The sequence below is a fragment of the Entelurus aequoreus genome, linkage group LG06 (genome assembly GCF_033978785.1).
Source record: "Entelurus aequoreus isolate RoL-2023_Sb linkage group LG06, RoL_Eaeq_v1.1, whole genome shotgun sequence".
Taxonomy (NCBI): Eukaryota; Metazoa; Chordata; class Actinopteri; order Syngnathiformes; family Syngnathidae; genus Entelurus; species Entelurus aequoreus.
Window position 1 is genome coordinate 6,727,774 of NC_084736.1, and position 13,812 is coordinate 6,741,585.

The window sequence follows — 13,812 nt, forward strand, 5'->3', positions numbered from 1 at the left end:
TTGCACAAGGAGTTTAAAAAGTGACAGGTAATAATGTAGTTGTAACACCTGTCCTGCTGTTCGGCTCCGGTGCAGACCGTCGTCGAGGAGCACAGGGGAAATATTCCCGTCAGTTCACTTTACTCCGCAATGGGTCAGAATTCGAGGCCGCCGATTTGTGACAATCTGGTTGCTTTATTATTAGTTTTGCAGGACACACCTGGACCGGTTCATCACTCTACTGCGCAGTGCATGCGCTACCTCTCTCTCTGTACTCGCCCACTCACTCACCGACGTCACTCAGACAACACGTTGACATTCTCACAAACACACATACTGTACGCTACTCTCATAAGTAGACAGCTCCTCTGTTGTGCACATGTAGATACAAAATATGTAGATACACAACATGTAGATACACAACATGTAGAAACATAACATGTAAACACATAACATGTAGATACAAAACAACATGTAGATACAAAACAACATGTACATACAAAACAACATGTAGATACATAACATGTAGGTACAAAACATGTAGGTACAAAAAATGTAGATACATAACATGTAGATACATAACATGTAGATACAAAACATGCAGATACATAACATGCAGATACATAACATGCAGATACATAACATGTAGATACATAACATGTACATACATAACATGTAGATACATAACATGTAGATACATAACATGTAGATACATAACATGCAGATACAAAACATGTAGATACATAACATGTAGATACATAACATGTAGGTACATAACATGTATATACATAACATGTAGATACATAACATGTAGATACATAACATGTAGATACATAACATGTAGATACGTAGACGCGCACACAGCTGCTTGGCTTGATGCCAAATACTAGAGTTAGGACCGCCCATCTAACTTCAACTAATGCAAGTAAAATGACTATATTTGGTAACAAATTGCTACAATGTGTGTTTTATCTTTCACAAATGTGTGTTTTACCTGCTACATGGCATATCTGGGTACATTTATCCATAGTTTTGTTTTTAGTAATTACCAATAATTGTATTTTTCTTAAAGCACAGACCAGGAGTGGCAACCATAAATCATGAATAATTTCATATAATGTACATAAAGCGTTTTTATTATATTCTACCATAATCCTTGATTACGGCAGACTACTACCGTGATACTAATGTGGCGATTAGTATTACCACCTTTGCTTCAAACTTAGATAAACATTTAAATAATAAGCATTCAGATCTGCACAAGGAGTTTAAAAAGTGACAGGTAATAATGTAGTTGTTACACCTGTCCTACTGTTTGGCTCCGGTGCAGACCGTCGTCGAGGAGCACAGGGGAGATGTTCGCTTCAGTTCACTTTACCCTGCAAGTAATGCAAGTAAAATGACTATATTTTGTAAGAAATTGCTGCAATTTGTGTTTTATCTTTCACAAAAGTGTGTTTTACCTGCTACATGTCTTATCTGGGTACATTTATACATAGTTTTGTTTTTAGTACTTACTAATAATTGTATTTTTCTTAAAGCACAGACCAGGATTGGCAACCATAAATCATGAATATTTTTCATATAATGTAAATAAAGCGTTTTTATTATATTCTACTATAATCCTTGATTATGGCAGACTACTACCGTGATACTAATGTGGCGATTAGTATTACCACCTTTGCTTCAAACTTAGATACACATTTAAATGGCCTAGTGGTTAGAGTGTCCGTCCTGAGATCGGTAGGTTGGAGTTCAAATCCCAGCCGAGTCATACCAAAGACTATAAAAATGGGACCCATAACCTCCCTGCTTGGCACTCAGCATCAAGGGTTGGAGTTGGGGGTTAAATCACCAAAATGATTCCCGGGCGCGGCGCCGCTGCAGCCCACTGCTCCCCAAGGGGATGGGTCAAATGCAGAGGACAAATTTCACCACATCTAGTGTGTGTGAGACAATCATTGGTACTTTAATCTTAATCTTAAATAATAAGCATTCAGATCTGCACAAGGAGTTTAAAAAAGACAGGTAATCTTAATCTTAAATAATAAGCATTCAGATCTGCACAAGGAGTTTAAAAAGTGACAGGTAATAATGTAGTTGTTACACCTGTCCTGCTGTTTGGCTCCGGTGCAGACCGAAGTCGAGGAGCACAGGGGAGATGTTCGCTTCAGTTCACTTTACCCTGCAACAAATGCAAGTAAAATTACTATATTTTGTAAGAAATTGCTGCAATTTGTGTTTTATCTTTAACAAAAGTGTGTTTTACCTGGGACATGTCTTATCTGTGTACTTTTATACATAGTTTTGTTATTAGTACTGACTAATAATTGTATTTTTCTTAAAGCACAGACCAGTAGTGGCAACCATAAATCATGAATAATTTAATATAATGTAAATAAAGTGTTTTTATTATATTCTACCCTAATCTTTGATTATGGCAGGCTATATGTAATATGGAAAATTGTAAATTGTTCTTTGAGTGCAACAAGAATAGTGTTTCATGCCCTTTCATTTATATTTTAACCGTCTAAAATTGTTCTTTGAGTGCAGTAGGAAACATATGTTTATTATTTGTTCAAATAAACCCCAAATTGACCCTTTATTTGGAATAGTATCGATATACATTTTGTTATACCAAATGATTGGTATGGGTACAACCCTACATGGGTGTACAGTGTGTGTTGGGTCATCAGCGTCAGGGCCTTACTTACACACACATGACCCTTTAACACTAAACCCCGGGATCCTCCCTGGATCCCTTTCAGCGCAACGTCTGCACCTCAAGATTTACAAGGCAGCAGAAGGGGGGCGGGGGGCGGGGGGGTCTGCGCTGAGGGTGCTGACGGCCATTGGGGACACGGGGCACTGCCAGGCAGCTGTTCACATGAGGTCTGAGCAGCTATTTCACACGGAAGCACAGTGGCGGCTTAGGAAATTCCTCCAGCTGGCTGATGTCCAGCACCGTCTATGATACATTCCTTAGCAGGGATGTCTACTCCCGCTCTCACTACCCTGGTAATCCCAAATGCCGCCAACCTTCCAGTGAGTCACAGTCCACTGTACCCCCCCCCCCCCCCTCCCGTTCCCTACCACCATTTTTGCAGAGTTTACAGGCCTCGAATTTTAACTTTTTTAAGGTCAAGGCAAGTGTTGCTTTAAAGGAGGGCTCATATTTTATATATATATATATATATATATATATATATATATATATATATATATATATATATATATATATATATATATATATATATATATATATATATATATATATATATATAGTGTTCATGTATGACAGGGGTGTCCAAAGTGCGGCCCGCAGCTAATTGTTTACCGGTCCGCCACACATTCTGGAAATACTATTGCAAAAATAAAAAAGAACATTAAAAAAAAGTGGAATGAGGTGAAATCTAACGAGAAAAAGTTGCAATGTTGACACAAAAGCTGCCATGCAGGCTGTTTGTTTTTCTTTTGTCTTTCTTTATTTTTCTTTTTTTTGCCATTTCTCAAAAAATAATAATAATGACAAAAAAATCCATGTTATAATGAATTATTTTCAGGGCTCCAATTACTTCAAATATTTCACTTGAAAATGTTTTATGTGGTAAATATTGCATATATCGTGTAGTAGCCATATAAAAACATCAAAGTTTTCTTTGACAAAAGCGCATAAAACAAACAAAATAATAGTTCCAGCATGAAATGGACAGATATATCTGAAGTTGATCTCGTAACTTAAGTGTTGAAAGTAAAAGAAAAACCTAATAAAAATGTATCACTCTATGAGTGGAGCACCTTTTGGATCCCAAATATATTTAGTGATTTTTTTTATTTATCTTTTCACTAGGGATTATGTTCGAAACCGGTTCTCCCGGTTGTTCGATAAGAAAAGAACCGTTTGATAAGAAAAGAACCGATTCCATGGACTCGAATCCCTTTTTGAGAACCGGTTCCCGTTACCGAGGCCACTATAGTAAAGAAAAAGGGTTGGTTCTTTATTCGAATCCCTGGGAACAAATCTCGTCCCACAAGAAATGCCCTAATGACTGAGCTACGTCATTTCCTGTGATGTCACACAAGCAGCAAAAATAATGGACCGGAAAAAACGCCTCAAGGCATGGCTATTCACCTATAGTGATCACAGAGACAGGTTGTTTTTGTGTTACTGTACATATATTATATTAATATACTTTGGGTAACAACAGTCAATATTTATTTATTTTATTTTTTTAGGGGGGTAACAGTCAATATTTATTTATTTATTTTACTTTATTTTTTTCTTATAAAATAAAAGTGAGCTTTTGTTAAACCAAATATTGTGTTTTTTTCCATATACAACAACCTATCTGGATTCAATAAGAGAATCGATAAGGAATCGGTTCGATAAGAGGATTCGATAATGGGCTCGAACTCGATAATTTCTTATCAAACATCATCCCTACTTTTCACTGTGATTACTCAAAAATATGAAAGAATTAAAATCAATGGTGTCCTGCATTATTGATATTTTAGGGCTCTAATGACCAAATACTGCATATTTCAGCGCTTGGCTCCGTTTACTCCGAGGGGAAATCTCCCGAGCAAAGTCCGTGTGGTTAGTCCGCCATGATTATCAAGCCAAACGACGCTAGTGCGCATGCGCCTGACTTCGTCTTGCCGAAAATGCATTAATAAATGATGGTTTTTCGGTCATTAAAAAATGTAACGGTATTACTAACCGTCGGGAGTTATCGCAAATTATCATGATATCGTTTACTGTTACATCCCTTGTCCGTTAACAAGTAAAAAGTCCAGGGCGGTCACGGCATGTTCTTGCCGAAAATGTTGGTACATTTTTGGGGGCATTACGGCAAATGCCGCAAGGTAAAATTTGAGCGCTGGATTTATCGTCATAGCAGGAGAAGTTATTTGGCTTTGCTTAAAAGAGATTCCACGGATGGATATCAATCCAAACTACACAACCTTCCCGTGAAAACCAAACAATTCCATGGAGGTGAAAAATCTATTTTTTCCCTCCCCTCCTCTCAAGTCTACCCGGGGACGTGTGCACACATGGAGGGTTTAACAGCCGTTTAGAGAGCTTGTGCGAAAGTCAAACACTTTTTTTCCACAATCCGAAAGAAGATCCATCATTCGCACGTGTTTACTTTAAGTCAAAAAGTCCCCCAAGTCATGCATGCGTGTGTGTGTGTGTGTGTGTGTGCGTGTGTGTGCGTGTGTGTGTGTGTGTTCTTGTATTGCTACCCTTCTTGAGACATCAACAAGGAAATGTAGCTTCCATATGAGGAGGTGATGACATAAATCATGGTCCCAATACGGAAAACCATCTAATAGAGAATAGGGCTGCAACAACTAATCGATTAAATCGATTAAAATCGATTATAAAAATAGTTGCCGATTAATTTAGTCATCGATTCGTTGGATATATGCTATGCGCATGCGCAGAGGCTTTTTTTTTTTTTTTAATAAATAAACCTTTATTTATAAACTGCAACAATTACAAACAGCTGAGAAACAATAATCAAAATAAGTATGGTGCCAGTATGCTGTTTTTTTTTCAATAAAATACTGGATAGGATAGAAATGTAGTTTGTCTCTTTTATCCGATTGTTGATCGATTAATCGAAGTAATAATCGACAGATTAATCGATTAACAAATTAATCGTTAGTTGCAGCCCTAATAGAGAATGTCTCATATGCACCCCTGGTGGTGAAATCTAATCAAAATTAGGGTGGTCTCAAGAAGGAGGGATTTTTCTAATTGACTGTGTGTCGGTTTTAAAAGTGCTCCCCCTCTGGTCAACATGTGAAATAACAAGTGTGTGTAAACATTTGGAGTGTTCCCCCTCTGGCCAACATATGTAATAAGTGTGTGTAAGTAATTGAAATATGCCCCTTTTGGCCAAAATTAATTTTAAAAAAATAAATAAATATGTATATAGAGACATATTGTAACAACTTGAAGTAAATAATGACAAAAAAATTAATAATAATGAACGAAAAGCAGTCTTTTTCTCACAATGTGTCGACTTTTTTTCTCATAAAATTGGGAACAATTTCTCATATTCTTTCTTTTTCTGTAACATTGCAATATTTTCTCGTAAAATTATAACTTTTATACGTAAAATCATTAATTTTTAATGAAAAATGCTGACTTTTGTCACAATATTGCCAATTTTTTTTTTTTGTTCTTGTAAAATGGTGAAATTTTTTGAGTAAGATTACTTTTTTCATAATTTTGCCGAGTCAAATTCCGATTATTATTATAATATTGCCAACATTTTAAAGTTTTCTTATAAAGTTGTGACTTTTGTCGAGTAAAATAACGACCCTTTTCATAAAATTTCCAAAATTTTTGGCTTTTCTTGTAAAATTGCGACTGTTTTCGGGTAAAATTCCAACTTTTATCATAATATTGCAAAAATGTTCAGTTTGCTCCTCCTCTGGTCAACATATGAAATAACAAGTGTGTGTAAAAATGTTAAGTGCTCCCCCTCTGGCCAACATATGAAATAACAAGTGTGTGTAAGAAATTGCAATGTACCCCTTTTGGGCAAAACGTATGGGAAAAAATATATATATATATATGTATATCGAGACATACTGTAATAACTTGAAGTAAATAATGACGATTAAAAACCAATTACAAACAAAACATTTTAAAAAAAATTAAATTAACTAAAAGCAGTCTTTTTCTCACAATGTGTCGACTTTTTTCTCACAAAATTGGGAACAATTTCTCATATTCTTTCTTTTTCTGTAACATTGCAATATTTTCTCGTAAAATTATAACTTTTATATGTAAAATCATTAATTTTTAATGCAAAATGCTGACTTTTGTCACAATATCGCCAATTTTTTTTGTTCTTGTAAAATAGTGACATTTTTTTAGTAAGACTGACTTTTTTCATAATTTTGCAGAGTCGAATTCTGATTATTATTATAATACTGCCAACATATTAAAGTTTTCTCATAAAGTTGTGACTTTTGCTGAGTAAAATTACGACCCTTTTCATAAAATTGCCAACATTTTTGGCTTTTCTTGTAAAATTGCGACTGTTATCGGGTAAAATTCCAACTTTTATCATAATATTGCACAAATGTTCAGTTTGCTCCTCCTCTGGTCAACATATGAAATAACAAGTGTGTGTAAAAATTTTAAGTGCTCCCCCTCTGGCCAACATATGAAATAACAAGTGTGTGTAAGAAATTGCAATGTACCCCTTTGGGCAAAATGTATTAAAGAAAATTTATAAATATGTATATAGAGACACATACTGTAATAACTTTAAGTAAAAAATGACGATTAAAAACCAATTACAAACAAAAAATAAAAAAATAAAAAAAATTAACTAAAAGCAGTCTTTTTCTCACAATGTGTCGACTTTTTTCTTATAAAATTGGGAACAATTTCTCATATTCTTTCTGTTTCTGTAACATTGCAATATTTTCTCGTAAAATTATTAACTTTTTATGTAAAATCATACTTTTTAATCCAAAATAGTGACTTTTATCACAATATCGCCAATGTTTTTGTTGTTCTTTTTGAGTAAGATTAGGACATTTTTCATAATTTTGCCGAGTAGAATTCCGATGATTATTATAATATTGCCAACATTTTAAATTTTCTTATAAAGTTGTGACTTTTGCTGAGTAAAATTACGACCCTTTTCATAGAATTGCCAACATTTTAGGCTTTTCTTGTAAAATTGCGACTGTTATCGGGTAAAATTCCAACTTTTATCACAATATTGCACAAATGTTCCGTTTTTTTTTGCAAAATTATGACTTGCGTTGAGTAAAATGATGACTTATTATAAAACTGCCAAAATTCCAAGTTTTTCTTGTGAAATTGTGACCTTTTTCTTGTGAAATTCCAACTCATTTTTCACAACAAGCTTTTTTATATATGCATAGTATGTATATATTATTCATGTTGTAAATACACATCTTTATATATCTAGAAAGGCTGGTCCTAAAGAGGGAGGCATTTTTCCGAGGTCTCAAGAAGGTAACAAATACAAGATAATGTGTGTGTGCGTGCGTGCGTGTGTGTGTGTGTATGTGTGTGTGTGTGTGTGTGTGTGTGTGTGTGTGTGTGTGTGTGTGTGTGTGTGTGTGTGTGTGTGTGTGTGTGTGTGTGTGTGTGTGTGTGTGTGTGTGTGTGTGTGTGTGTGTGTCCCAGTGAGTGGGTGGGAGGAAAAGAAAAAGTGCAAAGAGAATACAAAGTAAAGTAATGAGTGCATCCTCACGTTACCTTAGGGAGTGTTCAAACATACTCAAAGGGGTCTTAAAGAGAAAATGTTAATCATTCGGGGGCCACTTTGATATTCTTCGCATTTTGTCCACTAAATACGCAAAAGCCAATTCAAAATACAACTATATTGCCAAAAGTATTTGGCCAGCCATCCAAATGATGAGAATCAGGTGTCCTAATCCAACTCCTGAAAAGCAACCCCACACCATAATTCCTCCTCCACCAAATGTCACACAATGCAGTCCGAAATGTAGCGTTCTCCTGGCAACCCCCAAACCCAGACTGGTCCATCAGATTGTCAGATGGAAAAGTGTGATTCATCAGTCCAGAGAAGGCGTGTCCACCGCTCTAGAGTCCAGTGGTGATGTCCTTTACACCACTGCATCCCACACTTTGCATTGGACTTGGTGATGTATGGCTTAGATACAGCTGCACGGCCATGGAAACCCATTCCATGAAGCTCTCTGCGTACTGTACGTGGGCTAATTGGAAGGTCACATGAAGTTTGGAGCTCTGTAGCAACCGACTGTGCAGAAAGTCTTTGCACTATGCGCTTCAGCATCCGCTGTTCCATCTCTGTCAGTTTACCTGGCCTACCACTAAGTGGCTGAGTTGCTGTTGTTCCCAAACTCTTCACTTTTCTTATGATAAAGTTGACTTTGGAATATTTAGGAGCAAGGAAATTTCCCGACTGGATTTGTTGCACAGGTAGCATCCTATGACAGTTCCACGCTGGAAATCACTGAGAGCGGCCCATTCTTTCACAAATGTTGTAGAAACAGTCTCCATGCCTAAGTGCTCGATTGGAGCTGTCATGCCCGTTAAAAATAAGGAGGGCGGGGACTGGTACTTTTTAGAGGCGGTATAGTACCTAATATGATTCATTAGTATCGCGGTACTATGCTATACTATACCGAAACAACCCTAATGCCAACAAACAATTTAGCTATTGTGTTATTGTGCAGGTGTACCTAATTAAGTGTCTGCTTACACATGAATATACATAAATTAATCACAATTCAAATGTAATCAAAATAAAGTGTGTGAACAGGGAGAGAAAAAAAAGCTCTTGGAAAAAGAAGCTTTTCCTGTCAGTGATGTCACTTTTCCAACAAAAACAAAACACACCTAGAGGTATCTTATCAGCGTGTGTGTGTGTGTGTGTTCTTGTATTTCTACCCTTCTTGAGACATCAACAAGGAAAAGTAGCTACCATATGAGGAGGTGTGAACAAGTGATGACATAAATCATGGTCCCAATACGGAAAACCATTGCATCTAATAGACAATGTCTCATTTGCACCCCTGCTGGTGAAATCTAATCAAAATGAGGGTTTTCCCAAAAAGGAGGGACTTTTCAAATTGACTGTGTCGCTTTTAAAAGTGCTCCCCATCTGGTCAACATATGAAATAACAAGTGTGTGTAAGAAATTGAAATGTGCCCCCTTTGGCCAAAATTAATTAAAAAAATAAAATATGTATATAGAGACATACTGTAATAACTTGAAGTAAATAATGACGATTAAAAACCAATTGCAAACAAAAAAATCCCCCAAAAATAAAGTAACTAAAAGCAGTCTTTGTCTCACAATGTGTCGACTTTTTTCTTAAAAAATTGGGAACAATTTCTCATATTCTTTCTGTTTATGTAACATTGCGATATTTTCTCGTTCAATTATTACTTTTATATGTAAAATCAATACTTTTGAATGCAAAATGCTGACTTTTGTCACAATATCGCCAATGTTTTTGTTGTTCTTTTTGAGTAAGATGACTTTTTTCATAATTTTGCCGAGTAGAATTACGATAAATATTATAATATTGCCAAAATTTTCAAGTTTTCTTATAAAGTTGTGACTTTTGCCGAGTAAAATGACGACTCTTTTCATAGAATTGCCAAAATGTTGGGCTTTTCTTGGAAAATTGCGACTGTTATCGAGTAAAATTCCAACTTTTACCATAATATTGCACAAATGTTCAGTTTGCTCCTCCTCTGGTCAACATATGAAATAACAAGTGTGTGTAAAAATTTTAAGTGCTCCCCCTCTGGCCAACATATGAAATAACAAGTGTGTGTAAACATTTTAAGTGCTCCCCCTCTGGCCAACATATGAAATAACAAGTGTGTGTAAAAATTTTAAGTGCTCCCCCTCTGGCCAACATATGTAATAACGAGTGTGTGTAAAAATTTTAAGTGCTCCCCCTTTGGCCAACATATGAAATAACAAGTGTGTGTAAGAAATTGCAATGTACTCCTTTTGGGCAAAATTTATTTAAAAAAAAAAAATATATATATATATATATATATAGAGACATACTGTAATAACTTGAAGTAAATAATGACGATTAAAAACCAATTACGAACAAAAAATTAAAAAAAATATTAAATTAACTAAATTCAGTCTTTTTCTCACAATGTGTCGAATTTTTTCTTATAAAATTGGGAACAATTTCTCATATTCTTTCTGTTTCTGTAACATTGCAATATTTTCTCGTAAAATTAACTTTTTATCTAAAATCATGCTTTTTAATCCAAAATGGTGACTTTTATCACAACATTGCCAATGTTCTTGTTGTTCTTTTTGAGTAAGATTAGGACTTTTTTCAAAATTTTGCCGAGTAAAATTCCGATGATTATTATAATATTGCCAACATTTTAAAGTTTTCTTATAAAGTTGTGACTTGTCGAGTAAAATTACGACCCTTTTCATAGAATTGCCAAAATGTTGGGCTTTTCTTGTAAAATTGCGACTGTTATCGAGTAAAATTCCAACTTTTATCATAATATTGCACAAATGTTCAGTTTGCTCCTCCTCTGGTCAACATATGAAATAACAAGTGTGTGTAAAAATTTTAAGTGCTCCCCCTCTGGCCAACATATGAAATAACAAGTGTGTGTAAAAAATTGAAGTGCTCCCCCTCTGGTCAACATATGAAATAACAAGTGTGTGTAAAAATTTGAAGTGCTCCCCCTCTGGCCAACATATGTAATAACGAGTGTGTGTAAAAATTTTAAGTGCTCCCCCTTTGGCCAACATATGAAATAACAAGTGTGTGTAAGAAATTGCAATGTACCCCTTTTGGGCAAAATGTATTTAAAAAAATAAATAAATATGTATATAGAGACATACTGTAATAACTTGAAGTAAATAATGACGATTAAAAACGAATTACAAACAAAAAAATTTAAAAATAAATAAATTAACTAAAAGCAGTCTTTGTCTCACAATGTGTCGAATTTTTTCTTATAAAATTGGGAACAATTTCTCATATTCTTTCTGTTTATGTAACATTGCGATATTTTCTCGTTCAATTATTACTTTTATATGTAAAATCCTTACTTTTTAATGCAAAATGCTGACTTGTGTCACAATATCGCCAATGTTTTTGTTGTTCTTTTTGAGTAAGATGACTTTTTTCATAATTTTACCGAGTAGAATTCCGATGATTATTATAATATTGCCAACATTTTAAAGTTTTCTTATAAAGTTGTGACTTTTGTCGAGTAAAATGACGACCCTTTTCATAAAATTGCCAAAATTGTGGGCTTTTCTTGTAAAAATGCAACTGTTATCGAGTAAAATTCCAATTTTTATCATAATATTGCACAAATGTTCAGTTTGCTCCTCCTCTGGTCAACATATGAAATAACAAGTGTGTGTAAAAAATTTAAGTGCTCCCCCTCTGGCCAACATATGAAATAACAAGTGTGTGTAAAAATTTTAAGTGCTCCCCCTCTGGTCAACATATGAAATAAGTGTGTGTAAAAATTTGAAGTGCTCCCCCTCTGGCCAACATATGTAATAACGAGTGTGTGTGAACATTTTAAGTGCTCCCCCTTTGGCCAACATATGAAATAAGTGTGTGTAAGAAATTGCAATGTAACCCTTTTGGGCAAAATTTATTTAAAAAAAATAATAAATATGTATATTGAGACATACTGTAATAACTTGAAGTAAATAATGACGATTAAAGACCAATTACAAACAAAAAATTAAAAAAAAAATTTAATTAACTAAAAGCAGTCTTTTTCTCACAATGTGTCGAATTTTTTCTTTTAAAATTGGGAACAATTTCCCATATTCTTTCTGTTTCTGGGAGCTGGATGCAATCTTACTTGGAGGGGAGGGAGCAGGTGGTAGAGGTGAACGGCACCGTGTCGTCGTCGTCGTCGTCGTAAAAGTTCACCTCCAGGCAGCTACAACCCTAAACTAACACCCTCCCTGGATTGCTAATAATCAAATGTAAACAATCAAATGCAGATACTTTTTCTTATGCCTTCTGATCTCTCTCTCTCTCTCTCTCTCTATGTCCACTACTTGATGTCCATATCAAAGAATTGTGTGTGTGTGTGTGTGTGTGTGTGTGTGTGTGTGTGTGTCTGTGTGTGTGTGTGTGTGTGTGTGTGTGTGTGTGTGTGTGTGTGTGTGTGTGTGTGTGTGTGTGTGCGTGTGTGTGTGTGCGCCTTGCTCACAAGGCCTTGTTTGTTTTTGATTTACATCCCATCATCTCACAACACTTGATGCTCCATTGCATCCCAGATGTAGAGATCAAAAAGTTATGAACAAAAAGTTGATCAATCTAACTGCTGTGCTGTGATTGGCAGCCCGCAGGGGGTCTAAGCTCCTGATTGGCTGTGACCATTTTTTTTATTGGGTAAGGGGGGGCGGGGGGTTGGCTGTTAATACTTGCCGCACTCTCTACAGGGGTGCTCTTTGGGTTGGGGCCCATAAATCAGGCTGTCTTGGGTGGTAAAGTCATCATGTGTCCTCACCCATAGCCTGTTAGCACTTTGAAGGGAGAGGAAGAAAGAGGATGCTGGATGACCAAAAATAAACATTTCCACACCCTATTTGTGTCTGAGGGATAGGGTAATAAATCAAGCACATTTTTCAAAAGCCAATACCCAAATTATCTTCCCAAACCTCAAATGAATCATAATGTGTTGCCATAACATCGACGTATACCACATCAAACACATGTGTCAACAACTGATGCGGAAGCAAATTCTGACATGATAATATATCATAATGTAGGTGTTTATTACAATTTGCGGTCATATTTTGCAGGGTTTTTTTACATTTTTGCTGTGTTTTGCTTGATTGTAAAAGATGTCTATCGAGGAGCTGGTCTGAGAAGTAAGAGGAGCAACGTCCATATGTTAATTTTCAGTGTTTTATTGTTCATAGTTAATATTGTAAAATCCACGTAAAAGAGGAGCGATGTTCATATGTTGTTAATATTCAGTGTTTTATTGTTCATAGTTAATATTGTAAATCCCGCGTAAAAGAGGAGCGATGTTCATATGTTGTTAATATTCAGTGTTTTATTGTTCATAGTTAATATTGTAAATCCCATGTAAAAGAGGGGCGATGTTCATATGTTGTTAATATTCAGTGTTTTATTGTTCATAGTTAATATTGTAAATCCCGCGTAAAAGAGGAGCGATGTTCATATGTTGTTAATATTCAGTGTTTTATTGTTCATAGTTAATATTGTAAATCTCACGTAAAAGAAGAGCGACGTTCATATGTCGTTAATATTCAGTGTTTTGTTGTTCATAGTTAATATTGT